Source organism: Pseudophryne corroboree, chromosome 3 (genome assembly GCF_028390025.1).
Source record: "Pseudophryne corroboree isolate aPseCor3 chromosome 3, aPseCor3.hap2, whole genome shotgun sequence".
Taxonomy (NCBI): Eukaryota; Metazoa; Chordata; class Amphibia; order Anura; family Myobatrachidae; genus Pseudophryne; species Pseudophryne corroboree.
The window spans coordinates 440,555,352-440,581,214 of record NC_086446.1 but is presented as its reverse complement, the minus strand read 5'-3'; the positions used below and the strand labels follow the sequence as shown (position 1 = coordinate 440,581,214).

The 25,863-nt window shown below is 47.7% G+C and overlaps 55 non-coding genes across 55 annotated transcripts in view; 28 read left to right on the top strand and 27 right to left on the bottom strand.

Annotated features, from left to right (window-relative positions):
• The first annotated feature begins 452 nt into the window (after window positions 1–452).
• TRNAG-GCC (transfer RNA glycine (anticodon GCC)) lies at window positions 453–523 on the top strand. The gene has a single exon. It is a non-coding gene; the product is annotated as a tRNA-Gly (tRNA).
• An 862-nt stretch (window positions 524–1,385) lies between these two features.
• Window positions 1,386–1,458, bottom strand: TRNAK-CUU (transfer RNA lysine (anticodon CUU)). Its single transcript has one exon. It is a non-coding gene; the product is annotated as a tRNA-Lys (tRNA).
• A 296-nt stretch (window positions 1,459–1,754) lies between these two features.
• On the bottom strand, window positions 1,755–1,827 carry TRNAK-CUU (transfer RNA lysine (anticodon CUU)). Its single transcript has one exon. It is a non-coding gene; the product is annotated as a tRNA-Lys (tRNA).
• Window positions 1,828–1,934: 107 nt separating this feature from the next.
• TRNAG-GCC (transfer RNA glycine (anticodon GCC)) lies at window positions 1,935–2,005 on the top strand. The gene has a single exon. It is a non-coding gene; the product is annotated as a tRNA-Gly (tRNA).
• Window positions 2,006–2,676: 671 nt separating this feature from the next.
• TRNAG-GCC (transfer RNA glycine (anticodon GCC)) lies at window positions 2,677–2,747 on the top strand. Its single transcript has one exon. It is a non-coding gene; the product is annotated as a tRNA-Gly (tRNA).
• Window positions 2,748–3,609: 862 nt separating this feature from the next.
• On the bottom strand, window positions 3,610–3,682 carry TRNAK-CUU (transfer RNA lysine (anticodon CUU)). The gene has a single exon. It is a non-coding gene; the product is annotated as a tRNA-Lys (tRNA).
• Window positions 3,683–3,789: 107 nt separating this feature from the next.
• On the top strand, window positions 3,790–3,860 carry TRNAG-GCC (transfer RNA glycine (anticodon GCC)). Its single transcript has one exon. It is a non-coding gene; the product is annotated as a tRNA-Gly (tRNA).
• Window positions 3,861–4,350: 490 nt separating this feature from the next.
• TRNAK-CUU (transfer RNA lysine (anticodon CUU)) lies at window positions 4,351–4,423 on the bottom strand. Its single transcript has one exon. It is a non-coding gene; the product is annotated as a tRNA-Lys (tRNA).
• A 107-nt stretch (window positions 4,424–4,530) lies between these two features.
• TRNAG-GCC (transfer RNA glycine (anticodon GCC)) lies at window positions 4,531–4,601 on the top strand. Its single transcript has one exon. It is a non-coding gene; the product is annotated as a tRNA-Gly (tRNA).
• Window positions 4,602–5,462: 861 nt separating this feature from the next.
• Window positions 5,463–5,535, bottom strand: TRNAK-CUU (transfer RNA lysine (anticodon CUU)). Its single transcript has one exon. It is a non-coding gene; the product is annotated as a tRNA-Lys (tRNA).
• A 107-nt stretch (window positions 5,536–5,642) lies between these two features.
• TRNAG-GCC (transfer RNA glycine (anticodon GCC)) lies at window positions 5,643–5,713 on the top strand. Its single transcript has one exon. It is a non-coding gene; the product is annotated as a tRNA-Gly (tRNA).
• Window positions 5,714–5,832: 119 nt separating this feature from the next.
• On the bottom strand, window positions 5,833–5,905 carry TRNAK-CUU (transfer RNA lysine (anticodon CUU)). The gene has a single exon. It is a non-coding gene; the product is annotated as a tRNA-Lys (tRNA).
• A 107-nt stretch (window positions 5,906–6,012) lies between these two features.
• TRNAG-GCC (transfer RNA glycine (anticodon GCC)) lies at window positions 6,013–6,083 on the top strand. Its single transcript has one exon. It is a non-coding gene; the product is annotated as a tRNA-Gly (tRNA).
• A 479-nt stretch (window positions 6,084–6,562) lies between these two features.
• Window positions 6,563–6,635, bottom strand: TRNAK-CUU (transfer RNA lysine (anticodon CUU)). Its single transcript has one exon. It is a non-coding gene; the product is annotated as a tRNA-Lys (tRNA).
• A 107-nt stretch (window positions 6,636–6,742) lies between these two features.
• On the top strand, window positions 6,743–6,813 carry TRNAG-GCC (transfer RNA glycine (anticodon GCC)). The gene has a single exon. It is a non-coding gene; the product is annotated as a tRNA-Gly (tRNA).
• Window positions 6,814–7,674: 861 nt separating this feature from the next.
• On the bottom strand, window positions 7,675–7,747 carry TRNAK-CUU (transfer RNA lysine (anticodon CUU)). The gene has a single exon. It is a non-coding gene; the product is annotated as a tRNA-Lys (tRNA).
• A 107-nt stretch (window positions 7,748–7,854) lies between these two features.
• Window positions 7,855–7,925, top strand: TRNAG-GCC (transfer RNA glycine (anticodon GCC)). The gene has a single exon. It is a non-coding gene; the product is annotated as a tRNA-Gly (tRNA).
• A 119-nt stretch (window positions 7,926–8,044) lies between these two features.
• TRNAK-CUU (transfer RNA lysine (anticodon CUU)) lies at window positions 8,045–8,117 on the bottom strand. The gene has a single exon. It is a non-coding gene; the product is annotated as a tRNA-Lys (tRNA).
• A 107-nt stretch (window positions 8,118–8,224) lies between these two features.
• Window positions 8,225–8,295, top strand: TRNAG-GCC (transfer RNA glycine (anticodon GCC)). Its single transcript has one exon. It is a non-coding gene; the product is annotated as a tRNA-Gly (tRNA).
• A 479-nt stretch (window positions 8,296–8,774) lies between these two features.
• TRNAK-CUU (transfer RNA lysine (anticodon CUU)) lies at window positions 8,775–8,847 on the bottom strand. The gene has a single exon. It is a non-coding gene; the product is annotated as a tRNA-Lys (tRNA).
• Window positions 8,848–8,954: 107 nt separating this feature from the next.
• TRNAG-GCC (transfer RNA glycine (anticodon GCC)) lies at window positions 8,955–9,025 on the top strand. Its single transcript has one exon. It is a non-coding gene; the product is annotated as a tRNA-Gly (tRNA).
• Window positions 9,026–9,696: 671 nt separating this feature from the next.
• TRNAG-GCC (transfer RNA glycine (anticodon GCC)) lies at window positions 9,697–9,767 on the top strand. The gene has a single exon. It is a non-coding gene; the product is annotated as a tRNA-Gly (tRNA).
• An 862-nt stretch (window positions 9,768–10,629) lies between these two features.
• On the bottom strand, window positions 10,630–10,702 carry TRNAK-CUU (transfer RNA lysine (anticodon CUU)). Its single transcript has one exon. It is a non-coding gene; the product is annotated as a tRNA-Lys (tRNA).
• Window positions 10,703–10,809: 107 nt separating this feature from the next.
• Window positions 10,810–10,880, top strand: TRNAG-GCC (transfer RNA glycine (anticodon GCC)). The gene has a single exon. It is a non-coding gene; the product is annotated as a tRNA-Gly (tRNA).
• A 490-nt stretch (window positions 10,881–11,370) lies between these two features.
• Window positions 11,371–11,443, bottom strand: TRNAK-CUU (transfer RNA lysine (anticodon CUU)). The gene has a single exon. It is a non-coding gene; the product is annotated as a tRNA-Lys (tRNA).
• A 107-nt stretch (window positions 11,444–11,550) lies between these two features.
• TRNAG-GCC (transfer RNA glycine (anticodon GCC)) lies at window positions 11,551–11,621 on the top strand. The gene has a single exon. It is a non-coding gene; the product is annotated as a tRNA-Gly (tRNA).
• Window positions 11,622–12,292: 671 nt separating this feature from the next.
• TRNAG-GCC (transfer RNA glycine (anticodon GCC)) lies at window positions 12,293–12,363 on the top strand. Its single transcript has one exon. It is a non-coding gene; the product is annotated as a tRNA-Gly (tRNA).
• Window positions 12,364–13,225: 862 nt separating this feature from the next.
• On the bottom strand, window positions 13,226–13,298 carry TRNAK-CUU (transfer RNA lysine (anticodon CUU)). The gene has a single exon. It is a non-coding gene; the product is annotated as a tRNA-Lys (tRNA).
• A 107-nt stretch (window positions 13,299–13,405) lies between these two features.
• Window positions 13,406–13,476, top strand: TRNAG-GCC (transfer RNA glycine (anticodon GCC)). The gene has a single exon. It is a non-coding gene; the product is annotated as a tRNA-Gly (tRNA).
• A 490-nt stretch (window positions 13,477–13,966) lies between these two features.
• TRNAK-CUU (transfer RNA lysine (anticodon CUU)) lies at window positions 13,967–14,039 on the bottom strand. The gene has a single exon. It is a non-coding gene; the product is annotated as a tRNA-Lys (tRNA).
• A 107-nt stretch (window positions 14,040–14,146) lies between these two features.
• On the top strand, window positions 14,147–14,217 carry TRNAG-GCC (transfer RNA glycine (anticodon GCC)). The gene has a single exon. It is a non-coding gene; the product is annotated as a tRNA-Gly (tRNA).
• An 861-nt stretch (window positions 14,218–15,078) lies between these two features.
• TRNAK-CUU (transfer RNA lysine (anticodon CUU)) lies at window positions 15,079–15,151 on the bottom strand. Its single transcript has one exon. It is a non-coding gene; the product is annotated as a tRNA-Lys (tRNA).
• Window positions 15,152–15,258: 107 nt separating this feature from the next.
• Window positions 15,259–15,329, top strand: TRNAG-GCC (transfer RNA glycine (anticodon GCC)). Its single transcript has one exon. It is a non-coding gene; the product is annotated as a tRNA-Gly (tRNA).
• A 119-nt stretch (window positions 15,330–15,448) lies between these two features.
• Window positions 15,449–15,521, bottom strand: TRNAK-CUU (transfer RNA lysine (anticodon CUU)). Its single transcript has one exon. It is a non-coding gene; the product is annotated as a tRNA-Lys (tRNA).
• Window positions 15,522–15,628: 107 nt separating this feature from the next.
• Window positions 15,629–15,699, top strand: TRNAG-GCC (transfer RNA glycine (anticodon GCC)). The gene has a single exon. It is a non-coding gene; the product is annotated as a tRNA-Gly (tRNA).
• A 479-nt stretch (window positions 15,700–16,178) lies between these two features.
• Window positions 16,179–16,251, bottom strand: TRNAK-CUU (transfer RNA lysine (anticodon CUU)). The gene has a single exon. It is a non-coding gene; the product is annotated as a tRNA-Lys (tRNA).
• Window positions 16,252–16,358: 107 nt separating this feature from the next.
• On the top strand, window positions 16,359–16,429 carry TRNAG-GCC (transfer RNA glycine (anticodon GCC)). Its single transcript has one exon. It is a non-coding gene; the product is annotated as a tRNA-Gly (tRNA).
• Window positions 16,430–17,290: 861 nt separating this feature from the next.
• Window positions 17,291–17,363, bottom strand: TRNAK-CUU (transfer RNA lysine (anticodon CUU)). Its single transcript has one exon. It is a non-coding gene; the product is annotated as a tRNA-Lys (tRNA).
• A 107-nt stretch (window positions 17,364–17,470) lies between these two features.
• Window positions 17,471–17,541, top strand: TRNAG-GCC (transfer RNA glycine (anticodon GCC)). The gene has a single exon. It is a non-coding gene; the product is annotated as a tRNA-Gly (tRNA).
• Window positions 17,542–18,212: 671 nt separating this feature from the next.
• TRNAG-GCC (transfer RNA glycine (anticodon GCC)) lies at window positions 18,213–18,283 on the top strand. The gene has a single exon. It is a non-coding gene; the product is annotated as a tRNA-Gly (tRNA).
• Window positions 18,284–18,773: 490 nt separating this feature from the next.
• On the bottom strand, window positions 18,774–18,846 carry TRNAK-CUU (transfer RNA lysine (anticodon CUU)). Its single transcript has one exon. It is a non-coding gene; the product is annotated as a tRNA-Lys (tRNA).
• Window positions 18,847–18,953: 107 nt separating this feature from the next.
• TRNAG-GCC (transfer RNA glycine (anticodon GCC)) lies at window positions 18,954–19,024 on the top strand. The gene has a single exon. It is a non-coding gene; the product is annotated as a tRNA-Gly (tRNA).
• A 671-nt stretch (window positions 19,025–19,695) lies between these two features.
• TRNAG-GCC (transfer RNA glycine (anticodon GCC)) lies at window positions 19,696–19,766 on the top strand. Its single transcript has one exon. It is a non-coding gene; the product is annotated as a tRNA-Gly (tRNA).
• Window positions 19,767–20,627: 861 nt separating this feature from the next.
• On the bottom strand, window positions 20,628–20,700 carry TRNAK-CUU (transfer RNA lysine (anticodon CUU)). Its single transcript has one exon. It is a non-coding gene; the product is annotated as a tRNA-Lys (tRNA).
• Window positions 20,701–20,807: 107 nt separating this feature from the next.
• On the top strand, window positions 20,808–20,878 carry TRNAG-GCC (transfer RNA glycine (anticodon GCC)). Its single transcript has one exon. It is a non-coding gene; the product is annotated as a tRNA-Gly (tRNA).
• Window positions 20,879–21,368: 490 nt separating this feature from the next.
• Window positions 21,369–21,441, bottom strand: TRNAK-CUU (transfer RNA lysine (anticodon CUU)). The gene has a single exon. It is a non-coding gene; the product is annotated as a tRNA-Lys (tRNA).
• Window positions 21,442–21,548: 107 nt separating this feature from the next.
• Window positions 21,549–21,619, top strand: TRNAG-GCC (transfer RNA glycine (anticodon GCC)). Its single transcript has one exon. It is a non-coding gene; the product is annotated as a tRNA-Gly (tRNA).
• An 860-nt stretch (window positions 21,620–22,479) lies between these two features.
• TRNAK-CUU (transfer RNA lysine (anticodon CUU)) lies at window positions 22,480–22,552 on the bottom strand. The gene has a single exon. It is a non-coding gene; the product is annotated as a tRNA-Lys (tRNA).
• A 107-nt stretch (window positions 22,553–22,659) lies between these two features.
• On the top strand, window positions 22,660–22,730 carry TRNAG-GCC (transfer RNA glycine (anticodon GCC)). The gene has a single exon. It is a non-coding gene; the product is annotated as a tRNA-Gly (tRNA).
• Window positions 22,731–22,851: 121 nt separating this feature from the next.
• Window positions 22,852–22,924, bottom strand: TRNAK-CUU (transfer RNA lysine (anticodon CUU)). Its single transcript has one exon. It is a non-coding gene; the product is annotated as a tRNA-Lys (tRNA).
• Window positions 22,925–23,962: 1,038 nt separating this feature from the next.
• Window positions 23,963–24,035, bottom strand: TRNAK-CUU (transfer RNA lysine (anticodon CUU)). Its single transcript has one exon. It is a non-coding gene; the product is annotated as a tRNA-Lys (tRNA).
• Window positions 24,036–25,074: 1,039 nt separating this feature from the next.
• TRNAK-CUU (transfer RNA lysine (anticodon CUU)) lies at window positions 25,075–25,147 on the bottom strand. Its single transcript has one exon. It is a non-coding gene; the product is annotated as a tRNA-Lys (tRNA).
• A 107-nt stretch (window positions 25,148–25,254) lies between these two features.
• Window positions 25,255–25,325, top strand: TRNAG-GCC (transfer RNA glycine (anticodon GCC)). The gene has a single exon. It is a non-coding gene; the product is annotated as a tRNA-Gly (tRNA).
• Window positions 25,326–25,446: 121 nt separating this feature from the next.
• On the bottom strand, window positions 25,447–25,519 carry TRNAK-CUU (transfer RNA lysine (anticodon CUU)). The gene has a single exon. It is a non-coding gene; the product is annotated as a tRNA-Lys (tRNA).
• A 297-nt stretch (window positions 25,520–25,816) lies between these two features.
• Window positions 25,817–25,863, bottom strand: part of TRNAK-CUU (transfer RNA lysine (anticodon CUU)) — a 73-nt gene continuing 26 nt past the window's right edge. The window contains exon 1 of the tRNA in view: window positions 25,817–25,863. This exon is cut by the window's right edge and continues 26 nt beyond it. This is a non-coding gene — a tRNA (tRNA-Lys).

Here is a 25,863-nt window from a genome sequence, read left to right as displayed (position 1 = left end):
TGGCAAGGCAAGGCATCCTGACTCTCCTGCTTTGTTTTGTACACTAAAGTACATGAGTAAGTCTAAAATTAAGCATCTGTGGATCATTGGTGGTTCAGTGGTAGAAATCTAGCCGGCCACGTGGGAGGCCGGGTTCAATTCCCGGTCAATACATTCCTGAGTTTTTGCTGATAGGGCAGTGCATTTTGTGAAAGTGAGGACAGCCATTTGCGCTGTGGTGGTGCAAGTATACAGTGTTCCACATACAATGGTACAGGAAAAGAAAAAACATCCGCCCAACGTGTGGCTCGAACCCACGACCCTGAGATTAAGAGTCTCATGCTCTACCGACTGAGATAGCCAGGCTTGGTTGAGAATGTATGGAGGTGATGGCAAGGCAAGGCATCCTGACACTCCTGCTTTATTTCATACACTAAAGTACACGAGTAAGTGTAAAATTAAGTATCCGTGGAGCATTGGTGGTTCAGTGGTAGAATTCTCGCCTGCCACGCGGGAGGCCCGGGTTCGATTCCCGGCCAATGCAGTGCTGAGTCTTTGCTGATATGGCAGTGCATTTTGTGAAAGTGAGGACAGCCATTTGCGCTGTGGTGGGGCAAGTTGACAGTGTTCCACATACAATGGTACAGGAAAATTAAAAAAAGCATCCGCCCAATGAGGGGCTCGAACCCACGACCCTGAGATTAAGAGTCTCATGCTTTACCGACTGAGTTAGCAATGCTTGGTAACCGAGGAGTTGTGGTGATGGCAAGGCAAGGCATCCTGACTCTCCTGCTTTGTTTTGTACACTAAAGTACATGAGTAAGTCTAAAATTAAGCATCTGTGGATCATTGGTGGTTCAGTGGTAGAAATCTAGCCGGCCACGTGGGAGGCCGGGTTCAATTCCCGGTCAATACATTCCTGAGTTTTTGCTGATAGGGCAGTGCATTTTGTGAAAGTGAGGACAGCCATTTGCGCTGTGGTGATGCAAGTATACACTGTTCCACATACAATGGTAAAGGAAGAGAAAAAAACAACTGCCCAACATGGAGCTCAAATACATGACCCTAAGATTAATAGTCTTATGCTCTAGCGACTGTGCTAGTCGGGCTTGGTTACGTAGGCTTGGAGGTGATGGCAAGGCAAGGCATCCTGACACTCCTGCTTTGTTTTATACACTAAAGTACATGAGTAAGTGTAAAATTAGGCATCTGTGGAGCATTGGTGGTTCAGTGGTAGAATTATCGCCTGCCACTCGTGAGGCCCGGAATCGATTCCCGGCCAATGCAGTCCTGAGTTTTTGCTGATATGGCAGTGTATTTTGTGAAAGTGAGGACAGCCATTTGCGCTGTGGTGGTGCAAGTTGACAGTGTTCCACATACAATGGTACAGGAAAAGAAAAAACATCCGCCCAACGTGGGGCTCGAACCCACGACCCTGAGATTAAGAGTCTCATGCTCTACCGACTGAGCTAGCCAGGCTTGGTAACCGAGGAGTTGTGGTGATGGCAAGGAAAGGCATCCTGACTCTCCTGCTTTGTTTTGTACACTAAAGTACATGAGTAAGTCTAAAATTAAGCATCTGTGGATCATTGGTGGTTCAGTTGTAGAAATCTAGCCGGCCACGTGGGAGGCCGGGTTCAATTCCAGGTCAATACATTCCTGAGTTTTTGCTGATAGGGCAGTGCATTTTGTGAAAGTGAGGACAGCCATTTGCGCTGTGGTGGTGCAAGTATACAGTGTTCCACATACAATGGTACAGGAAAAGAAAAAACATCCGCCCAACGTGTGGCTCGAACCCACGACCCTGAGATTAAGAGTCTCATGCTCTACCGACTGAGCTAGCCAGGCTTGGTTGAGAATGTATGGAGGTGATGGCAAGGCAAGGCATCCTGACACTCCTGCTTTATTTCATACACTAAAGTACACGAGTAAGTGTAAAATTAAGTATCCGTGGAGCATTGGTGGTTCAGTGGTAGAATTCTTGCCTGCCACGCGGGAGGCCCGGGTTTGATTCCTGGCCAATGCAGTGCTGAGTCTTTGCTGATATGGCAGTGCATTTTGTGAAAGTGAGGACAGCCATTTGCGCTGTGGTGGGGCAAGTTGACAGTGTTCCACATACAATGGTACAGGAAAAGAAAAAAAAGCATCCGCCCAATGTGGGGCTCGAACCCACGACCCTGAGATTAAGAGTCTCATGCTTTACCGACTGAGTTAGCAATGCTTGGTAACCGAGGAGTTGTGGTGATGGCAAGGCAAGGCATCCTGACTCTCCTGCTTTGTTTTGTACACTAAAGTACATGAGTAAGTCTAAAATTAAGCATCTGTGGATCATTGGTGGTTCAGTGGTAGAAATCTAGCCGGCCACGTGGGAGGCCGGGTTCAATTCCCGGTCAATACATTCCTGAGTTTTTGCTGATAGGGCAGTGCATTTTGTGAAAGTGAGGACAGCCATTTGCGCTGTGGTGGTGCAAGTATACAGTGTTCCACATACAATGGTACAGGAAAAGAAAAAACATCCGCCCAACGTGTGGCTCGAACCCACGACCCTGAGATTAAGAGTCTCATGCTCTACCGACTGAGATAGCCAGGCTTGGTTGAGAATGTATGGAGGTGATGGCAAGGCAAGGCATCCTGACACTCCTGCTTTATTTCATACACTAAAGTACACGAGTAAGTGTAAAATTAAGTATCCGTGGAGCATTGGTGGTTCAGTGGTAGAATTCTCGCCTGCCACGCGGGAGGCCCGGGTTCGATTCCCGGCCAATGCAGTGCTGAGTCTTTGCTGATATGGCAGTGCATTTTGTGAAAGTGAGGACAGCCATTTGCGCTGTGGTGGGGCAAGTTGACAGTGTTCCACATACAATGGTACAGGAAAATTAAAAAAAGCATCCGCCCAATGTGGGGCTCGAACCCACGACCCTGAGATTAAGAGTCTCATGCTTTACCGACTGAGTTAGCAATGCTTGGTAACCGAGGAGTTGTGGTGATGGCAAGGCAAGGCATCCTGACTCTCCTGCTTTGTTTTGTACACTAAAGTACATGAGTAAGTCTAAAATTAAGCATCTGTGGATCATTGGTGGTTCAGTGGTAGAAATCTAGCCGGCCACGTGGGAGGCCGGGTTCAATTCCCGGTCAATACATTCCTGAGTTTTTGCTGATAGGGCAGTGCATTTTGTGAAAGTGAGGACAGCCATTTGCGCTGTGGTGATGCAAGTATACACTGTTCCACATACAATGGTAAAGGAAGAGAAAAAAACAACTGCCCAACATGGAGCTCAAATACATGACCCTAAGATTAATAGTCTTATGCTCTAGCGACTGTGCTAGTCGGGCTTGGTTACGTAGGCTTGGAGGTGATGGCAAGGCAAGGCATCCTGACACTCCTGCTTTGTTTTATACACTAAAGTACATGAGTAAGTGTAAAATTAGGCATCTGTGGAGCATTGGTGGTTCAGTGGTAGAATTATCGCCTGCCACTCGTGAGGCCCGGAATCGATTCCCGGCCAATGCAGTCCTGAGTTTTTGCTGATATGGCAGTGTATTTTGTGAAAGTGAGGACAGCCATTTGCGCTGTGGTGGTGCAAGTTGACAGTGTTCCACATACAATGGTACAGGAAAAGAAAAAACATCCGCCCAACGTGGGGCTCGAACCCACGACCCTGAGATTAAGAGTCTCATGCTCTACCGACTGAGCTAGCCAGGCTTGGTTGAGAATGTATGGAGGTGATGGCAAGGCAAGGCATCCTGACACTCCTGCTTTGTTTCATACACTAAAGTACACGAGTAAGTGTAAAATTAAGTATTTGTGGAGCATTGGTGGTTCAGTGGTAGAATTCTCGCCTGCCACGCGGGAGGCCCGGGTTCGATTTCCGGCCAATGCAGTCCTGAATTTTTGCTGATATGGCAGTGCATTTTGTGAAAGTGAGGACAGCCATTTGCGCTGTGGTGGGGCAAGTTGACAGTGTTCCACATACAATGGTACAGGAAAAGAAAAAAAACATCCACCCAATGTGGGGCTCGAACCCACGACCCTGAGATTAAGAGTCTCATGCTTTACCGACTGAGTTAGCAATGCTTGGTAACCGAGGAGTTGTGGTGATGGCAAGGAAAGGCATCCTGACTCTCCTGCTTTGTTTTGTACACTAAAGTACATGAGTAAGTCTAAAATTAAGCATCTGTGGATCATTGGTGGTTCAGTTGTAGAAATCTAGCCGGCCACGTGGGAGGCCGGGTTCAATTCCAGGTCAATACATTCCTGAGTTTTTGCTGATAGGGCAGTGCATTTTGTGAAAGTGAGGACAACCATTTGCGCTGTGGTGGTGCAAGTATACAGTGTTCCACATACAATGGTACAGGAAAGGAAAAAGCATCCGCCCAACGTGGGGCTCGAACCCACGACCCTGAGATTAAGAGTCTCATGCTCTACCGACTGAGCTAGCCAGGCTTGGTTGAGAATGTATGGAGGTGATGGCAAGGCAAGGCATCCTGACACTCCTGCTTTGTTTCATACACTAAAGTACACGAGTAAGTGTAAAATTAAGTACCTGTGGAGCATTGGTGGTTCAGTGGTAGAATTCTCGCCTGCCACGCGGGAGGCCCGGGTTCGATTCCCGGCCAATGCAGTCCTGAGTTTTTGCTGATATGGCAGTGCATTTTGTGAAAGTGAGGACAGCCATTTGCGCTGTGGTGGTGCAAGTTGACAGTGTTCCAAATACAATGGTACAGAAAAGAAAAAAAAACATCCGCCCAATGTGGGGCTCGAACCCACGACCCTGAGATTAAGAGTCTCATGCTTTACCGACTGAGTTAGCAATGCTTGGTAACCGAGGAGTTGTGGTGATGGCAAGGCAAGGCATCCTGACTCTCCTGCTTTGTTTTGTACACTAAAGTACATGAGTAAGTCTAAAATTAAGCATCTGTGGATCATTGGTGGTTCAGTGGTAGAAATCTAGCCGGCCACGTGGGATGCCGGGTTCAATTCCCGGTCAATACATTCCTGAGTTTTTGCTGATAGGGCAGTGCATTTTGTGAAAGTGAGGACAGCCATTTGCGCTGTGGTGATGCAAGTATACACTGTTCCACATACAATGGTAAAGGAAGAGAAAAAAACAACTGCCCAACATGGAGCTCAAATACATGACCCTAAGATTAATAGTCTTATGCTCTAGCGACTGTGCTAGTCGGGCTTGGTTACGTAGGCTTGGAGGTGATGGCAAGGCAAGGCATCCTGACACTCCTGCTTTGTTTTATACACTAAAGTACATGAGTAAGTGTAAAATTAGGCATCTGTGGAGCATTGGTGGTTCAGTGGTAGAATTCTCGCCTGCCACTCGTGAGGCCCGGAATCGATTCCCGGCCAATGCAGTCCTGAGTTTTTGCTGATATGGCAGTGTATTTTGTGAAAGTGAGGACAGCCATTTGCGCTGTGGTGGTGCAAGTTGACAGTGTTCCACATACAATGGTACAGGAAAAGAAAAAACATCCGCCCAACGTGGGGCTCGAACCCACGACCCTGAGATTAAGAGTCTCATGCTCTACCGACTGAGCTAGCCAGGCTTGGTTGAGAATGTATGGAGGTGATGGCAAGGCAAGGCATCCTGACACTCCTGCTTTGTTTCATACACTAAAGTACACGAGTAAGTGTAAAATTAAGTACCTGTGGAGCATTGGTGGTTCAGTGGTAGAATTCTCGCCTGCCACGCGGGAGGCTCGGGTTCGATTCCCGGCCAATGCAGTCCTGAGTTTTTGCTGATATGGCAGTGCATTTTGTGAAAGTGAGGACAGCCATTTGCGCTGTGGTGGGGCAAGTTGACAGTGTTCCACATACAATGGTACAGGAAAAGAAAAAACATCCGCCCAACGTGGGGCTCAAACCCATGACCCTGAGATTAAGAGTCTCATGCTCTACCGACTGAGCTAGCCAGGCTTGGTTGAGAATGTATGGAGGTGATGGCAAGGCAAGGCATCCTGACACTCCTGGTTTGTTTCATACACTAAAGTACACGAGTAAGTGTAAAATTAAGTATTTGTGGAGCATTGGTGGTTCAGTGGTAGAATTCTCGCCTGCCACGCGGGAGGCCCGGGTTCGATTTCCGGCCAATGCAGTGCTGATACGGCAGTGCATTTTGTGAAAGTGAGGACAGCCATTTGCGCTGTGGTGGGGCAAGTTGACAGTGTTCCACATACAATGGTACAGGAAAAGAAAAAAAACATCCACCCAATGTGGGGCTCGAACCCACGACCCTGAGATTAAGAGTCTCATGCTTTACCGACTGAGTTAGCAATGCTTGGTAACCGAGGAGTTGTGGTGATGGCAAGGCAAGGCATCCTGACTCTCCTGCTTTGTTTTGTACACTAAAGTACATGAGTAAGTCTAAAATTAAGCATCTGTGGATCATTGGTGGTTCAGTTGTAGAAATCTAGCCGGCCACGTGGGAGGCCGGGTTCAATTCCAGGTCAATACATTCCTGAGTTTTTGCTGATAGGGCAGTGCATTTTGTGAAAGTGAGGACAACCATTTGCGCTGTGGTGGTGCAAGTATACAGTGTTCCACATACAATGGTACAGGAAAGGAAAAAGCATCCGCCCAACGTGGGGCTCGAACCCACGACCCTGAGATTAAGAGTCTCATGCTCTACCGACTGAGCTAGCCAGGCTTGGTTGAGAATGTATGGAGGTGATGGCAAGGCAAGGCATCCTGACACTCCTGCTTTGTTTCATACACTAAAGTACACGAGTAAGTGTAAAATTAAGTACCTGTGGAGCATTGGTGGTTCAGTGGTAGAATTCTCGCCTGCCACGCGGGAGGCCCGGGTTCGATTCCCGGCCAATGCAGTCCTGAGTTTTTGCTGATATGGCAGTGCATTTTGTGAAAGTGAGGACAGCCATTTGCGCTGTGGTGGTGCAAGTTGACAGTGTTCCAAATACAATGGTACAGAAAAGAAAAAAAAACATCCGCCCAATGTGGGGCTCGAACCCACGACCCTGAGATTAAGAGTCTCATGCTTTACCGACTGAGTTAGCAATGCTTGGTAACCGAGGAGTTGTGGTGATGGCAAGGCAAGGCATCCTGACTCTCCTGCTTTGTTTTGTACACTAAAGTACATGAGTAAGTCTAAAATTAAGCATCTGTGGATCATTGGTGGTTCAGTGGTAGAAATCTAGCCGGCCACGTGGGATGCCGGGTTCAATTCCCGGTCAATACATTCCTGAGTTTTTGCTGATAGGGCAGTGCATTTTGTGAAAGTGAGGACAGCCATTTGCGCTGTGGTGATGCAAGTATACACTGTTCCACATACAATGGTAAAGGAAGAGAAAAAAACAACTGCCCAACATGGAGCTCAAATACATGACCCTAAGATTAATAGTCTTATGCTCTAGCGACTGTGCTAGTCGGGCTTGGTTACGTAGGCTTGGAGGTGATGGCAAGGCAAGGCATCCTGACACTCCTGCTTTGTTTTATACACTAAAGTACATGAGTAAGTGTAAAATTAGGCATCTGTGGAGCATTGGTGGTTCAGTGGTAGAATTCTCGCCTGCCACTCGTGAGGCCCGGAATCGATTCCCGGCCAATGCAGTCCTGAGTTTTTGCTGATATGGCAGTGTATTTTGTGAAAGTGAGGACAGCCATTTGCGCTGTGGTGGTGCAAGTTGACAGTGTTCCACATACAATGGTACAGGAAAAGAAAAAACATCCGCCCAACGTGGGGCTCGAACCCACGACCCTGAGATTAAGAGTCTCATGCTCTACCGACTGAGCTAGCCAGGCTTGGTTGAGAATGTATGGAGGTGATGGCAAGGCAAGGCATCCTGACACTCCTGCTTTGTTTCATACACTAAAGTACACGAGTAAGTGTAAAATTAAGTACCTGTGGAGCATTGGTGGTTCAGTGGTAGAATTCTCGCCTGCCACGCGGGAGGCCCGGGTTCGATTCCCGGCCAATGCAGTCCTGAGTTTTTGCTGATATGGCAGTGCATTTTGTGAAAGTGAGGACAGCCATTTGCGCTGTGGTGGGGCAAGTTGACAGTGTTCCACATACAATGGTACAGGAAAAGAAAAAACATCCGCCCAACGTGGGGCTCAAACCCATGACCCTGAGATTAAGAGTCTCATGCTCTACCGACTGAGCTAGCCAGGCTTGGTTGAGAATGTATGGAGGTGATGGCAAGGCAAGGCATCCTGACACTCCTGGTTTGTTTCATACACTAAAGTACACGAGTAAGTGTAAAATTAAGTATTTGTGGAGCATTGGTGGTTCAGTGGTAGAATTCTCGCCTGCCACGCGGGAGGCCCGGGTTCGATTTCCGGCCAATGCAGTGCTGATCCGGCAGTGCATTTTGTGAAAGTGAGGACAGCCATTTGCGCTGTGGTGGGGCAAGTTGACAGTGTTCCACATACAATGGTACAGGAAAAGAAAAAAAACATCCACCCAATGTGGGGCTCGAACCCACGACCCTGAGATTAAGAGTCTCATGCTTTACCGACTGAGTTAGCAATGCTTGGTAACCGAGGAGTTGTGGTGATGGCAAGGAAAGGCATCCTGACTCTCCTGCTTTGTTTTGTACACTAAAGTACATGAGTAAGTCTAAAATTAAGCAACTGTGGATCATTGGTGGTTCAGTTGTAGAAATCTAGCCGGCCACGTGGGAGGCCGGGTTCAATTCCCGGTCAATACATTCCTGAGTTTTTGCTGATAGGGCAGTGCATTTTGTGAAAGTGAGGACAGCCATTTGCGCTGTGGTGGTGCAAGTATACAGTGTTCCACATACAATGGTACAGGAAAAGAAAAAACATCCGCCCAACGTGTGGCTCGAACCCACGACCCTGAGATTAAGAGTCTCATGCTCTACCGACTGAGCTAGCCAGGCTTGGTTGAGAATGTATGGAGGTGATGGCAAGGCAAGGCATCCTGACACTCCTGCTTTATTTCATACACTAAAGTACACGAGTAAGTGTAAAATTAAGTATCCGTGGAGCATTGGTGGTTCAGTGGTAGAATTCTTGCCTGCCACGCGGGAGGCCCGGGTTTGATTCCTGGCCAATGCAGTGCTGAGTCTTTGCTGATATGGCAGTGCATTTTGTGAAAGTGAGGACAGCCATTTGCGCTGTGGTGGGGCAAGTTGACAGTGTTCCACATACAATGGTACAGGAAAAGAAAAAAAAGCATCCGCCCAATGTGGGGCTCGAACCCACGACCCTGAGATTAAGAGTCTCATGCTTTACCGACTGAGTTAGCAATGCTTGGTAACCGAGGAGTTGTGGTGATGGCAAGGCAAGGCATCCTGACTCTCCTGCTTTGTTTTGTACACTAAAGTACATGAGTAAGTCTAAAATTAAGCATCTGTGGATCATTGGTGGTTCAGTGGTAGAAATCTAGCCGGCCACGTGGGAGGCCGGGTTCAATTCCCGGTCAATACATTCCTGAGTTTTTGCTGATAGGGCAGTGCATTTTGTGAAAGTGAGGACAGCCATTTGCGCTGTGGTGGTGCAAGTATACAGTGTTCCACATACAATGGTACAGGAAAAGAAAAAACATCCGCCCAACGTGTGGCTCGAACCCACGACCCTGAGATTAAGAGTCTCATGCTCTACCGACTGAGATAGCCAGGCTTGGTTGAGAATGTATGGAGGTGATGGCAAGGCAAGGCATCCTGACACTCCTGCTTTATTTCATACACTAAAGTACACGAGTAAGTGTAAAATTAAGTATCCGTGGAGCATTGGTGGTTCAGTGGTAGAATTCTCGCCTGCCACGCGGGAGGCCCGGGTTCGATTCCCGGCCAATGCAGTGCTGAGTCTTTGCTGATATGGCAGTGCATTTTGTGAAAGTGAGGACAGCCATTTGCGCTGTGGTGGGGCAAGTTGACAGTGTTCCACATACAATGGTACAGGAAAATTAAAAAAAGCATCCGCCCAATGAGGGGCTCGAACCCACGACCCTGAGATTAAGAGTCTCATGCTTTACCGACTGAGTTAGCAATGCTTGGTAACCGAGGAGTTGTGGTGATGGCAAGGCAAGGCATCCTGACTCTCCTGCTTTGTTTTGTACACTAAAGTACATGAGTAAGTCTAAAATTAAGCATCTGTGGATCATTGGTGGTTCAGTGGTAGAAATCTAGCCGGCCACGTGGGAGGCCGGGTTCAATTCCCGGTCAATACATTCCTGAGTTTTTGCTGATAGGGCAGTGCATTTTGTGAAAGTGAGGACAGCCATTTGCGCTGTGGTGATGCAAGTATACACTGTTCCACATACAATGGTAAAGGAAGAGAAAAAAACAACTGCCCAACATGGAGCTCAAATACATGACCCTAAGATTAATAGTCTTATGCTCTAGCGACTGTGCTAGTCGGGCTTGGTTACGTAGGCTTGGAGGTGATGGCAAGGCAAGGCATCCTGACACTCCTGCTTTGTTTTATACACTAAAGTACATGAGTAAGTGTAAAATTAGGCATCTGTGGAGCATTGGTGGTTCAGTGGTAGAATTATCGCCTGCCACTCGTGAGGCCCGGAATCGATTCCCGGCCAATGCAGTCCTGAGTTTTTGCTGATATGGCAGTGTATTTTGTGAAAGTGAGGACAGCCATTTGCGCTGTGGTGGTGCAAGTTGACAGTGTTCCACATACAATGGTACAGGAAAAGAAAAAACATCCGCCCAACGTGGGGCTCGAACCCACGACCCTGAGATTAAGAGTCTCATGCTCTACCGACTGAGCTAGCCAGGCTTGGTTGAGAATGTATGGAGGTGATGGCAAGGCAAGGCATCCTGACACTCCTGCTTTGTTTCATACACTAAAGTACACGAGTAAGTGTAAAATTAAGTATTTGTGGAGCATTGGTGGTTCAGTGGTAGAATTCTCGCCTGCCACGCGGGAGGCCCGGGTTCGATTTCCGGCCAATGCAGTCCTGAATTTTTGCTGATATGGCAGTGCATTTTGTGAAAGTGAGGACAGCCATTTGCGCTGTGGTGGGGCAAGTTGACAGTGTTCCACATACAATGGTACAGGAAAAGAAAAAAAACATCCACCCAATGTGGGGCTCGAACCCACGACCCTGAGATTAAGAGTCTCATGCTTTACCGACTGAGTTAGCAATGCTTGGTAACCGAGGAGTTGTGGTGATGGCAAGGAAAGGCATCCTGACTCTCCTGCTTTGTTTTGTACACTAAAGTACATGAGTAAGTCTAAAATTAAGCATCTGTGGATCATTGGTGGTTCAGTTGTAGAAATCTAGCCGGCCACGTGGGAGGCCGGGTTCAATTCCAGGTCAATACATTCCTGAGTTTTTGCTGATAGGGCAGTGCATTTTGTGAAAGTGAGGACAGCCATTTGCGCTGTGGTGGTGCAAGTATACAGTGTTCCACATACAATGGTACAGGAAAAGAAAAAACATCCGCCCAACGTGTGGCTCGAACCCACGACCCTGAGATTAAGAGTCTCATGCTCTACCGACTGAGCTAGCCAGGCTTGGTTGAGAATGTATGGAGGTGATGGCAAGGCAAGGCATCCTGACACTCCTGCTTTATTTCATACACTAAAGTACACGAGTAAGTGTAAAATTAAGTATCCGTGGAGCATTGGTGGTTCAGTGGTAGAATTCTTGCCTGCCACGCGGGAGGCCCGGGTTTGATTCCTGGCCAATGCAGTGCTGAGTCTTTGCTGATATGGCAGTGCATTTTGTGAAAGTGAGGACAGCCATTTGCGCTGTGGTGGGGCAAGTTGACAGTGTTCCACATACAATGGTACAGGAAAAGAAAAAAAAGCATCCGCCCAATGTGGGGCTCGAACCCACGACCCTGAGATTAAGAGTCTCATGCTTTACCGACTGAGTTAGCAATGCTTGGTAACCGAGGAGTTGTGGTGATGGCAAGGCAAGGCATCCTGACTCTCCTGCTTTGTTTTGTACACTAAAGTACATGAGTAAGTCTAAAATTAAGCATCTGTGGATCATTGGTGGTTCAGTGGTAGAAATCTAGCCGGCCACGTGGGAGGCCGGGTTCAATTCCCGGTCAATACATTCCTGAGTTTTTGCTGATAGGGCAGTGCATTTTGTGAAAGTGAGGACAGCCATTTGCGCTGTGGTGGTGCAAGTATACAGTGTTCCACATACAATGGTACAGGAAAAGAAAAAACATCCGCCCAACGTGTGGCTCGAACCCACGACCCTGAGATTAAGAGTCTCATGCTCTACCGACTGAGATAGCCAGGCTTGGTTGAGAATGTATGGAGGTGATGGCAAGGCAAGGCATCCTGACACTCCTGCTTTATTTCATACACTAAAGTACACGAGTAAGTGTAAAATTAAGTATCCGTGGAGCATTGGTGGTTCAGTGGTAGAATTCTCGCCTGCCACGCGGGAGGCCCGGGTTCGATTCCCGGCCAATGCAGTGCTGAGTCTTTGCTGATATGGCAGTGCATTTTGTGAAAGTGAGGACAGCCATTTGCGCTGTGGTGGGGCAAGTTGACAGTGTTCCACATACAATGGTACAGGAAAATTAAAAAAAGCATCCGCCCAATGTGGGGCTCGAACCCACGACCCTGAGATTAAGAGTCTCATGCTTTACCGACTGAGTTAGCAATGCTTGGTAACCGAGGAGTTGTGGTGATGGCAAGGCAAGGCATCCTGACTCTCCTGCTTTGTTTTGTACACTAAAGTACATGAGTAAGTCTAAAATTAAGCATCTGTGGATCATTGGTGGTTCAGTGGTAGAAATCTAGCCGGCCACGTGGGAGGCCGGGTTCAATTCCCGGTCAATACATTCCTGAGTTTTTGCTGATAGGGCAGTGCATTTTGTGAAAGTGAGGACAGCCATTTGCGCTGTGGTGATGCAAGTATACACTGTTCCACATACAATGGTAAAGGAAGAGAAAAAAACAACTGCCCAACATGGAGCTCAAATACATGACCCTAAGATTAATAGTCTTATGCTCTAGCGACTGTGCTAGTCGGGCTTGGTTACGTAGGCTTGGAGGTGATGGCAAGGCAAGGCATCCTGACACTCCTGCTTTGTTTTATACACTAAAGTACATGAGTAAGTGTAAAATTAGGCATCTGTGGAGCATTGGTGGTTCAGTGGTAGAATTATCGCCTGCCACTCGTGAGGCCCGGAATCGATTCCCGGCCAATGCAGTCCTGAGTTTTTGCTGATATGGCAGTGTATTTTGTGAAAGTGAGGACAGCCATTTGCGCTGTGGTGGTGCAAGTTGACAGTGTTCCACATACAATGGTACAGGAAAAGAAAAAACATCCGCCCAACGTGGGGCTCGAACCCACGACCCTGAGATTAAGAGTCTCATGCTCTACCGACTGAGCTAGCCAGGCTTGGTTGAGAATGTATGGAGGTGATGGCAAGGCAAGGCATCCTGACACTCCTGCTTTGTTTCATACACTAAAGTACACGAGTAAGTGTAAAATTAAGTATTTGTGGAGCATTGGTGGTTCAGTGGTAGAATTCTCGCCTGCCACGCGGGAGGCCCGGGTTCGATTTCCGGCCAATGCAGTCCTGAATTTTTGCTGATATGGCAGTGCATTTTGTGAAAGTGAGGACAGCCATTTGCGCTGTGGTGGGGCAAGTTGACAGTGTTCCACATACAATGGTACAGGAAAAGAAAAAAAACATCCACCCAATGTGGGGCTCGAACCCACGACCCTGAGATTAAGAGTCTCATGCTTTACCGACTGAGTTAGCAATGCTTGGTAACCGAGGAGTTGTGGTGATGGCAAGGAAAGGCATCCTGACTCTCCTGCTTTGTTTTGTACACTAAAGTACATGAGTAAGTCTAAAATTAAGCATCTGTGGATCATTGGTGGTTCAGTTGTAGAAATCTAGCCGGCCACGTGGGAGGCCGGGTTCAATTCCAGGTCAATACATTCCTGAGTTTTTGCTGATAGGGCAGTGCATTTTGTGAAAGTGAGGACAACCATTTGCGCTGTGGTGGTGCAAGTATACAGTGTTCCACATACAATGGTACAGGAAAGGAAAAAGCATCCGCCCAACGTGGGGCTCGAACCCACGACCCTGAGATTAAGAGTCTCATGCTCTACCGACTGAGCTAGCCAGGCTTGGTTGAGAATGTATGGAGGTGATGGCAAGGCAAGGCATCCTGACACTCCTGCTTTGTTTCATACACTAAAGTACACGAGTAAGTGTAAAATTAAGTACCTGTGGAGCATTGGTGGTTCAGTGGTAGAATTCTCGCCTGCCACGCGGGAGGCCCGGGTTCGATTCCCGGCCAATGCAGTCCTGAGTTTTTGCTGATATGGCAGTGCATTTTGTGAAAGTGAGGACAGCCATTTGCGCTGTGGTGGTGCAAGTTGACAGTGTTCCAAATACAATGGTACAGAAAAGAAAAAAAAACATCCGCCCAATGTGGGGCTCGAACCCACGACCCTGAGATTAAGAGTCTCATGCTTTACCGACTGAGTTAGCAATGCTTGGTAACCGAGGAGTTGTGGTGATGGCAAGGCAAGGCATCCTGACTCTCCTGCTTTGTTTTGTACACTAAAGTACATGAGTAAGTCTAAAATTAAGCATCTGTGGATCATTGGTGGTTCAGTGGTAGAAATCTAGCCGGCCACGTGGGATGCCGGGTTCAATTCCCGGTCAATACATTCCTGAGTTTTTGCTGATAGGGCAGTGCATTTTGTGAAAGTGAGGACAGCCATTTGCGCTGTGGTGATGCAAGTATACACTGTTCCACATACAATGGTAAAGGAAGAGAAAAAAACAACTGCCCAACATGGAGCTCAAATACATGACCCTAAGATTAATAGTCTTATGCTCTAGCGACTGTGCTAGTCGGGCTTGGTTACGTAGGCTTGGAGGTGATGGCAAGGCAAGGCATCCTGACACTCCTGCTTTGTTTTATACACTAAAGTACATGAGTAAGTGTAAAATTAGGCATCTGTGGAGCATTGGTGGTTCAGTGGTAGAATTCTCGCCTGCCACTCGTGAGGCCCGGAATCGATTCCCGGCCAATGCAGTCCTGAGTTTTTGCTGATATGGCAGTGTATTTTGTGAAAGTGAGGACAGCCATTTGCGCTGTGGTGGTGCAAGTTGACAGTGTTCCACATACAATGGTACAGGAAAAGAAAAAACATCCGCCCAACGTGGGGCTCGAACCCACGACCCTGAGATTAAGAGTCTCATGCTCTACCGACTGAGCTAGCCAGGCTTGGTTGAGAATGTATGGAGGTGATGGCAAGGCAAGGCATCCTGACACTCCTGCTTTGTTTCATACACTAAAGTACACGAGTAAGTGTAAAATTAAGTACCTGTGGAGCATTGGTGGTTCAGTGGTAGAATTCTCGCCTGCCACGCGGGAGGCTCGGGTTCGATTCCCGGCCAATGCAGTCCTGAGTTTTTGCTGATATGGCAGTGCATTTTGTGAAAGTGAGGACAGCCATTTGCGCTGTGGTGGGGCAAGTTGACAGTGTTCCACATACAATGGTACAGGAAAAGAAAAAACATCCGCCCAACGTGGGGCTCAAACCCATGACCCTGAGATTAAGAGTCTCATGCTCTACCGACTGAGCTAGCCAGGCTTGGTTGAGAATGTATGGAGGTGATGGCAAGGCAAGGCATCCTGACACTCCTGGTTTGTTTCATACACTAAAGTACACGAGTAAGTGTAAAATTAAGTATTTGTGGAGCATTGGTGGTTCAGTGGTAGAATTCTCGCCTGCCACGCGGGAGGCCCGGGTTCGATTTCCGGCCAATGCAGTGCTGATACGGCAGTGCATTTTGTGAAAGTGAGGACAGCCATTTGCGCTGTGGTGGGGCAAGTTGACAGTGTTCCACATACAATGGTACAGGAAAAGAAAAAAAACATCCACCCAATGTGGGGCTCGAACCCACGACCCTGAGATTAAGAGTCTCATGCTTTACCGACTGAGTTAGCAATGCTTGGTAACCGAGGAGTTGTGGTGATGGCAAGGCAAGGCATCCTGACTCTCCTGCTTTGTTTTGTACACTAAAGTACATGAGTAAGTCTAAAATTAAGCATCTGTGGATCATTGGTGGTTCAGTTGTAGAAATCTAGCCGGCCACGTGGGAGGCCGGGTTCAATTCCAGGTCAATACATTCCTGAGTTTTTGCTGATAGGGCAGTGCATTTTGTGAAAGTGAGGACAACCATTTGCGCTGTGGTGGTGCAAGTATACAGTGTTCCACATACAATGGTACAGGAAAGGAAAAAGCATCCGCCCAACGTGGGGCTCGAACCCACGACCCTGAGATTAAGAGTCTCATGCTCTACCGACTGAGCTAGCCAGGCTTGGTTGAGAATGTATGGAGGTGATGGCAAGGCAAGGCATCCTGACACTCCTGCTTTGTTTCATACACTAAAGTACACGAGTAAGTGTAAAATTAAGTACCTGTGGAGCATTGGTGGTTCAGTGGTAGAATTCTCGCCTGCCACGCGGGAGGCCCGGGTTCGATTCCCGGCCAATGCAGTCCTGAGTTTTTGCTGATATGGCAGTGCATTTTGTGAAAGTGAGGACAGCCATTTGCGCTGTGGTGGTGCAAGTTGACAGTGTTCCAAATACAATGGTACAGAAAAGAAAAAAAAACATCCGCCCAATGTGGGGCTCGAACCCACGACCCTGAGATTAAGAGTCTCATGCTTTACCGACTGAGTTAGCAATGCTTGGTAACCGAGGAGTTGTGGTGATGGCAAGGCAAGGCATCCTGACTCTCCTGCTTTGTTTTGTACACTAAAGTACATGAGTAAGTCTAAAATTAAGCATCTGTGGATCATTGGTGGTTCAGTGGTAGAAATCTAGCCGGCCACGTGGGATGCCGGGTTCAATTCCCGGTCAATACATTCCTGAGTTTTTGCTGATAGGGCAGTGCATTTTGTGAAAGTGAGGACAGCCATTTGCGCTGTGGTGATGCAAGTATACACTGTTCCACATACAATGGTAAAGGAAGAGAAAAAAACAACTGCCCAACATGGAGCTCAAATACATGACCCTAAGATTAATAGTCTTATGCTCTAGCGACTGTGCTAGTCGGGCTTGGTTACGTAGGCTTGGAGGTGATGGCAAGGCAAGGCATCCTGACACTCCTGCTTTGTTTTATACACTAAAGTACATGAGTAAGTGTAAAATTAGGCATCTGTGGAGCATTGGTGGTTCAGTGGTAGAATTCTCGCCTGCCACTCGTGAGGCCCGGAATCGATTCCCGGCCAATGCAGTCCTGAGTTTTTGCTGATATGGCAGTGTATTTTGTGAAAGTGAGGACAGCCATTTGCGCTGTGGTGGTGCAAGTTGACAGTGTTCCACATACAATGGTACAGGAAAAGAAAAAACATCCGCCCAACGTGGGGCTCGAACCCACGACCCTGAGATTAAGAGTCTCATGCTCTACCGACTGAGCTAGCCAGGCTTGGTTGAGAATGTATGGAGGTGATGGCAAGGCAAGGCATCCTGACACTCCTGCTTTGTTTCATACACTAAAGTACACGAGTAAGTGTAAAATTAAGTACCTGTGGAGCATTGGTGGTTCAGTGGTAGAATTCTCGCCTGCCACGCGGGAGGCCCGGGTTCGATTCCCGGCCAATGCAGTCCTGAGTTTTTGCTGATATGGCAGTGCATTTTGTGAAAGTGAGGACAGCCATTTGCGCTGTGGTGGTGCAAGTTGACAGTGTTCCAAATACAATGGTACAGGAAAAGAAAAAAAACATCCCCCCAATGTGGGGCTCGAACCCACGACCCTGAGATTAAGAGTCTCATGCTTTACCGACTGAGTTAGCAATGCTTGGTAACCGAGGAGTTGTGGTGATGGCAAGGCAAGGCATCCTGACTCTCCTGCTTTGTTTTGTACACTAAAGTACATGAGTAAGTCTAAAATTAAGCATCTGTGGATCATTGGTGGTTCAGTGGTAGAAATCTAGCCGGCCACGTGGGAGGCCGGGTTCAATTCCCGGTCAATACATTCCTGAGTTTTTGCTGATAGGGCAGTGCATTTTGTGAAAGTGAGGACAGCCATTTGCGCTGTGGTGATGCAAGTATACACTGTTCCACATACAATGGTAAAGGAAGAGAAAAAAACAACTGCCCAACATGGAGCTCAAATACATGACCCTAAGATTAATAGTCTTATGCTCTAGCGACTGAGCTAGTCGGGCTTGGTTACGTAGGCTTGGAGGTGATGGCAAGGCAAGGCATCCTGACACCCCTGCTTTGTTTTATACACTAAAGTACATGAGTAAGTGTAAAATTAGGCATCTGTGGAGCATTGGTGGTTCAGTGGTAGAATTCTCGCCTGCCACGCGGGGGGCCTGGGTTCGATTTCCGGCCAATGCAGTCCTGAATTTTTGCTGATATGGCAGTGCATTTTGTGAAAGTGAGGACAGCCATTTGCGCTGTGGTGGGGCAAGTTGACAGTGTTCCACATACAATGGTACAGGAAAAGAAAAAAAACATCCACCCAATGTGGGGCTCGAACCCACGACCCTGAGATTAAGAGTCTCATGCTTTACCGACTGAGTTAGCAATGCTTGGTAACCGAGGAGTTGTGGTGATGGCAAGGAAAGGCATCCTGACTCTCCTGCTTTGTTTTGTACACTAAAGTACATGAGTAAGTCTAAAATTAAGCAACTGTGGATCATTGGTGGTTCAGTTGTAGAAATCTAGCCGGCCACGTGGGAGGCCGGGTTCAATTCCCGGTCAATACATTCCTGAGTTTTTGCTGATAGGGCAGTGCATTTTGTGAAAGTGAGGACAGCCATTTGCGCTGTGGTGGTGCAAGTATACAGTGTTCCACATACAATGGTACAGGAAAAGAAAAAACATCCGCCCAACGTGTGGCTCGAACCCACGACCCTGAGATTAAGAGTCTCATGCTCTACCGACTGAGCTAGCCAGGCTTGGTTGAGAATGTATGGAGGTGATGGCAAGGCAAGGCATCCTGACACTCCTGCTTTATTTCATACACTAAAGTACACGAGTAAGTGTAAAATTAAGTATCCGTGGAGCATTGGTGGTTCAGTGGTAGAATTCTTGCCTGCCACGCGGGAGGCCCGGGTTTGATTCCTGGCCAATGCAGTGCTGAGTCTTTGCTGATATGGCAGTGCATTTTGTGAAAGTGAGGACAGCCATTTGCGCTGTGGTGGGGCAAGTTGACAGTGTTCCACATACAATGGTACAGGAAAAGAAAAAAAAGCATCCGCCCAATGTGGGGCTCGAACCCACGACCCTGAGATTAAGAGTCTCATGCTTTACCGACTGAGTTAGCAATGCTTGGTAACCGAGGAGTTGTGGTGATGGCAAGGCAAGGCATCCTGACTCTCCTGCTTTGTTTTGTACACTAAAGTACATGAGTAAGTCTAAAATTAAGCATCTGTGGATCATTGGTGGTTCAGTGGTAGAAATCTAGCCGGCCACGTGGGAGGCCGGGTTCAATTCCCGGTCAATACATTCCTGAGTTTTTGCTGATAGGGCAGTGCATTTTGTGAAAGTGAGGACAGCCATTTGCGCTGTGGTGGTGCAAGTATACAGTGTTCCACATACAATGGTACAGGAAAAGAAAAAACATCCGCCCAACGTGTGGCTCGAACCCACGACCCTGAGATTAAGAGTCTCATGCTCTACCGACTGAGATAGCCAGGCTTGGTTGAGAATGTATGGAGGTGATGGCAAGGCAAGGCATCCTGACACTCCTGCTTTATTTCATACACTAAAGTACACGAGTAAGTGTAAAATTAAGTATCCGTGGAGCATTGGTGGTTCAGTGGTAGAATTCTCGCCTGCCATGCGGGAGGCCCGGGTTCGATTCCCGGCCAAAGCAGTGCTGAGTCTTTGCTGATATGGCAGTGCATTTTGTGAAAGTGAGGACAGCCATTTGCGCTGTGGTGGGGCAAGTTGACAGTGTTCCACATACAATGGTGCAGGAAAATTAAAAAAAGCATCCGCCCAATGTGGGGCTCGAACCCACGACCCTGAGATTAAGAGTCTCATGCTTTACCGACTGAGTTAGCAATGCTTGGTAACCGAGGAGTTGTGGTGATGGCAAGGCAAGGCATCCTGACTCTCCTGCTTTGTTTTGTACACTAAAGTACATGAGTAAGTCTAAAATTAAGCATCTGTGGATCATTGGTGGTTCAGTGGTAGAAATCTAGCCGGCCACGTGGGAGGCCGGGTTCAATTCCCGGTCAATACATTCCTGAGTTTTTGCTGATAGGGCAGTGCATTTTGTGAAAGTGAGGACAGCCATTTGCGCTGTGGTGATGCAAGTATACACTGTTCCACATACAATGGTAAAGGAAGAGAAAAAACAACTGCCCAACATGGAGCTCAAATACATGACCCTAAGGTTAATAGTCTTATGCTCTAGCGACTGTGCTAGTCGGGCTTGGTTACGTAGGCTTGGAGGTGATGGCAAGGCAAGGCATCCTGACACTCCTGCTTTGTTTTATACACTAAAGTACATGAGTAAGTGTAAAATTAGGCATCTGTGGAGCATTGGTGGTTCAGTGGTAGAATTCTCGCCTGCCACTCGTGAGGCCCGGAATCGATTCCCGGCCAATGCAGTCCTGAGTTTTAGCTGATATGGCAGTGTATTTTGTGAAAGTGAGGACAGCCATTTGCGCTGTGGTGGTGCAAGTTGACAGTGTTCCACATACAATGGTACAGGAAAAGAAAAAACATCCGCCCAACGTGGGGCTCGAACCCACGACCCTGAGATTAAGAGTCTCATGCTCTACCGACTGAGCTAGCCAGGCTTGGTTGAGAATGTATGGAGGTGATGGCAAGGCAAGGCATCCTGACACTCCTGCTTTGTTTCATACACTAAAGTACACGAGTAAGTGTAAAATTAAGTATTTGTGGAGCATTGGTGGTTCAGTGGTAGAATTCTCGCCTGCCACGCGGGAGGCCCGGGTTTGATTTCCGGCCAATGCAGTCCTGAATTTTTGCTGATATGGCAGTGCATTTTGTGAAAGTGAGGACAGCCATTTGCGCTGTGGTGGTGCAAGTTGACAGTGTTCCACATACAATGGTACAGGAAAAGAAAAAAAACATCCACCCAATGTGGGGCTCGAACCCACGACCCTGAGATTAAGAGTCTCATGCTTTACCGACTGAGTTAGCAATGCTTGGTAACCGAGGAGTTGTGGTGATGGCAAGGAAAGGCATCCTGACTCTCCTGCTTTGTTTTGTACACTAAAGTACATGAGTAAGTCTAAAATTAAGCATCTGTGGATCATTGGTGGTTCAGTTGTAGAAATCTAGCCGGCCACGTGGGAGGCCGGGTTCAATTCCAGGTCAATACATTCCTGAGTTTTTGCTGATAGGGCAGTGCATTTTGTGAAAGTGAGGACAACCATTTGCGCTGTGGTGGTGCAAGTATACAGTGTTCCACATACAATGGTACAGGAAAGGAAAAAACATCCGCCCAACGTGGGGCTCGAACCCACGACCCTGAGATTAAGAGTTTCATGCTCTACCGACTGAGCTAGCCAGGCTTGGTTGAGAATGTATGGAGGTGATGGCAAGGCAAGGCATCCTGACACTCCTGCTTTGTTTCATACACTAAAGTACACGAGTAAGTGTAAAATTAAGTACCTGTGGAGCATTGGTGGTTCAGTGGTAGAATTCTCGCCTGCCACGCGGGAGGCCCGGGTTCGATTCCCGGCCAATGCAGTCCTGAGCTTTTGCTGATATGGCAGTGCATTTTGTGAAAGTGAGGACAGCCATTTGCGCTGTGGTGGTGCAAGTTGACAGTGTTCCAAATACAATGGTACAGAAAAGAAAAAAAACATCCGCCCAATGTGGGGCTCGAACCCACGACCCTGAGATTAAGAGTCTCATGCTTTACCGACTGAGTTAGCAATGCTTGGTAACCGAGGAGTTGTGGTGATGGCAAGGCAAGGCATCCTGACTCTCCTGCTTTGTTTTGTACACTAAAGTACATGAGTAAGTCTAAAATTAAGCATCTGTGGATCATTGGTGGTTCAGTGGTAGAAATCTAGCCGGCCACGTGGGAGGCCGGGTTCAATTCCCGGTCAATACATTCCTGAGTTTTTGCTGATAGGGCAGAGCATTTTGTGAAAGTGAGGACAGCCATTTGCGCTGTGGTGATGCAAGTATACACTGTTCCACATACAATGGTAAAGGAAGAGAAAAAAACAACTGCCCAACATGGAGCTCAAATACATGACCCTAAGATTAATAGTCTTATGCTCTAGCGACTGTGCTAGTCGGGCTTGGTTACGTAGGCTTGGAGGTGATGGCAAGGCAAGGCATCCTGACACTCCTGCTTTGTTTTATACACTAAAGTACATGAGTAAGTGTAAAATTAGGCATCTGTGGAGCATTGGTGGTTCAGTGGTAGAATTCTCGCCTGCCACTCGTGAGGCCCGGAATCGATTCCCGGCCAATGCAGTCCTGAGTTTTTGCTGATATGGCAGTGTATTTTGTGAAAGTGAGGACAGCCATTTGCGCTGTGGTGGTGCAAGTTGACAGTGTTCCACATACAATGGTACAGGAAAAGAAAAAACATCCGCCCAACGTGGGGCTCGAACCCACGACCCTGAGATTAAGAGTCTCATGCTCTACCGACTGAGCTAGCCAGGCTTGGTTGAGAATGTATGGAGGTGATGGCAAGGCAAGGCATCCTGACACTCCTGCTTTGTTTCATACACTAAAGTACACGAGTAAGTGTAAAATTAAGTACCTGTGGAGCATTGGTGGTTCAGTGGTAGAATTCTCGCCTGCCACGCGGGAGGCCCGGGTTCGATTCCCGGCCAATGCAGTCCTTAGTTTTTGCTGATATGGCAGTGCATTTTGTGAAAGTGAGGACAGCCATTTGCGCTGTGGTGGGGCAAGTTGACAGTGTTCCACATACAATGGTACAGGAAAAGAAAAAAAACATCCGCCCAATGTGGGGCTCGAACCCACGACCCTGAGATTAAGAGTCTCATGCTCTACCGACTGAGCTAGCCAGGCTTGGTTGAGAATGTATGGAGGTGATGGCAAGGCAAGGCATCCTGACACTCCTGCTTTATTTCATACACTAAAGTACACGAGTAAGTGTAAAGTTAAGTATCTGTGGAGCATTGGTGGTTCAGTGGTAGAATTCTCGCCTGCCACGCGGGAGGCCAGAGTTCGATTTCCGGCCAATGCAGTCCTGAATTTTTGCTGATATGGCAGTGCATTTTGTGAAAGTGAGGACAGCCATTTGTGCTGTGGTGGTGCAAGTTGACAGTGTTCCACATACAATGGTACAGGAAAAGAAAAAAAACATCCGACCAATGTGGGGCTCGAACCCACGACCCTGAGATTAAGAGTCTCATGCTTTACCGACTGAGTTAGCAATGCTTGGTAACCGAGGAGTTGTGGTGATGGCAAGGCAAGGCATCCTGACTCTCCTGCTTTGTTTTGTACACTAAAGTACATGAGTAAGTCTAAAATTAAGCATCTGTGGATCATTGGTGGTTCAGTGGTAGAAATCTAGCCGGCCACGTGGGAGGCCGGGTTCAATTCCCGGTCAATACATTCCTGAGTTTTTGCTGATAGGGCAGTGCATTTTGTGAAAGTGAGGACAGCCATTTGCGCTGTGGTGGTGCAAGTATACAGTGTTCCACATACAATGGTACAGGAAAAGAAAAAACATCCGCCCAATGTTGGGCTCGAACCCACGACCCTGAGATTAAGAGTCTTATGCTCTAGCGACTGTGCTAGTCAGGCTTGGTTACGTAGGCTTGGAGGTGATGGCAAGGCAAGGCATCCTGACACTCCTGCTTTGTTTTATACACTAAAGTACATGAGTAAGTGTAAAATTAGGCATCTGTGGAGCATTGGTGGTTCAGTGGTAGAATTCTCGCCTGCCACGTGTGAGGCCCGGAATCGATTCCCGGCCAATGCAGTCCTGAGTTTTTGCTGATATGGCAGTGTATTTTGTGAAAGTGAGGACAGCCATTTGCGCTGTGGTGGTGCAAGTTGACAGTGTTCCACATACAATGGTACAGGAAAAGAAAAAACATCCACCCAACGTAGGGCTCGAACCCACGACCCTGAGATTAAGAGTCTCATGCTCTACCGACTGAGCTAGCCAGGCTTGGTTGAGAATATATGGAGGTGATGGCAAGGCAAGGCATCCTGACACTCCTGCTTTGTTTCATACACTAAAGTACACGAGTAAGTGTAAAATTAAGTATTTGTGGAGCATTGGTGGTTCAGTGTTAGAATTCTCGCCTGCCACGCGGGAGGCCCGGGTTGTATTTCCGGCCAATGCAGTCCTGAATTTTTGCTGATATGGCAGTGCATTTTGTGAAAGTGAGGACAGCCATTTGCGCTGTGGTGGGGCAAGTTGACAGTGTTCCACATACAATGGTACAGGAAAAGAAAAAAAAAATCCGCCCAATGTGGGGCTCGAACCCACGACCCTGAGATTAAGAGTCTCATGCTTTACCGACTGAGTTAGCAATGCTTGGTAACCGAGGAGTTGTGGTGATGGCAAGGCAAGGCATCCTGACTCTCCTGCTTTGTTTTGTACACTAAAGTACATGAGTAAGTCTAAAATTAAGCATCTGTGGATCATTGGTGGTTCAGTGGTAGAAATCTAGCCGGCCACGTGGGAGGCCGGGTTCAATTCCCGGTCAATACATTCCTGAGTTTTTGCTGATAGGGCAGTGCATTTTGTGAAAGTGAGGACAGCTATTTGCGCTGTGGTGATGCAAGTATACACTGTTCCACATACAATGGTAAAGGAAGAGAAAAAAACAACTGCCCAACATGGAGCTCAAATACATGACCCTAAGATTAATAGTCTTATGCTCTAGCGACTGTGCTAGTCGGGCTTGGTTACGTAGGCTTGGAGGTGATGGCAAGGCAAGGCATCCTGACACTCCTGCTTTGTTTTATACACTAAAGTACATGAGTAAGTGTAAAATTAGGCATCTGTGGAGCATTGGTGGTTCAGTGGTAGATTTCTCGCCTGCCACTCATGAGGCCCGGAATCGATTCCCGGCCAATGCAGTCCTGAGTTTTTGCTGATATGGCAGTGTATTTTGTGAAAGTGAGGACAGCCATTTGCGCTGTGGTGGTGCAAGTTGACAGTGTTCCACATACAATGGTACAGGAAAAGAAAAAACATCCGCCCAACGTGGGGCTCGAACCCACGACCCTGAGATTAAGAGTCTCATGCTCTACCGACTGAGCTAGCCAGGCTTGGTTGAGAATGTATGGAGGTGATGGCAAGGCAAGGCATCCTGACACTCCTGCTTTATTTCATACACTAAAGTACACGAGTAAGTGTAAAGTTAAGTATCTGTGGAGCATTGGTGGTTCAGTGGTAGAATTCTCGCCTGCCACGCGGGAGGCCCGGGTTCGATTTCCGGCCAATGCAGTCCTGAATTTTTGCTGATATGGCAGTGCATTTTGTGAAAGTGAGGACAGCCATTTGCGCTGTGGTGGTGCAAGTTGACAGTGTTCCACATACAATGGTACAGGAAAAGAAAAAAAACATCCGCCCAATGTGGGGCTCGAACCCACGACCCTGAGATTAAGAGTCTCATGCTCTACCGACTGAGCTAGCCAGGCTTGGTTGAGAATGTATGGAGGTGATGGCAAGGCAAGGCATCCTGACACTCCTGCTTTATTTCATACACTAAAGTACATGAGTAAGTCTAAAATTAAGCATCTGTGGAGCATTGGTGGTTCAGTGGTAGAATTCTCGCCTGCCACGTGTGAGGCCCGGAATCGATTCCCGGCCAATGCAGTCCTGAGTTTTTGCTGATATGGCAGTGTATTTTGTGAAAGTGAGGACAGCCATTTGCGCTGTGGTGGTGCAAGTTGACAGTGTTCCACATACAATGGTACAGGAAAAGAAAAAACATCCACCCAACGTAGGGCTCGAACCCACGACCCTGAGATTAAGAGTCTCA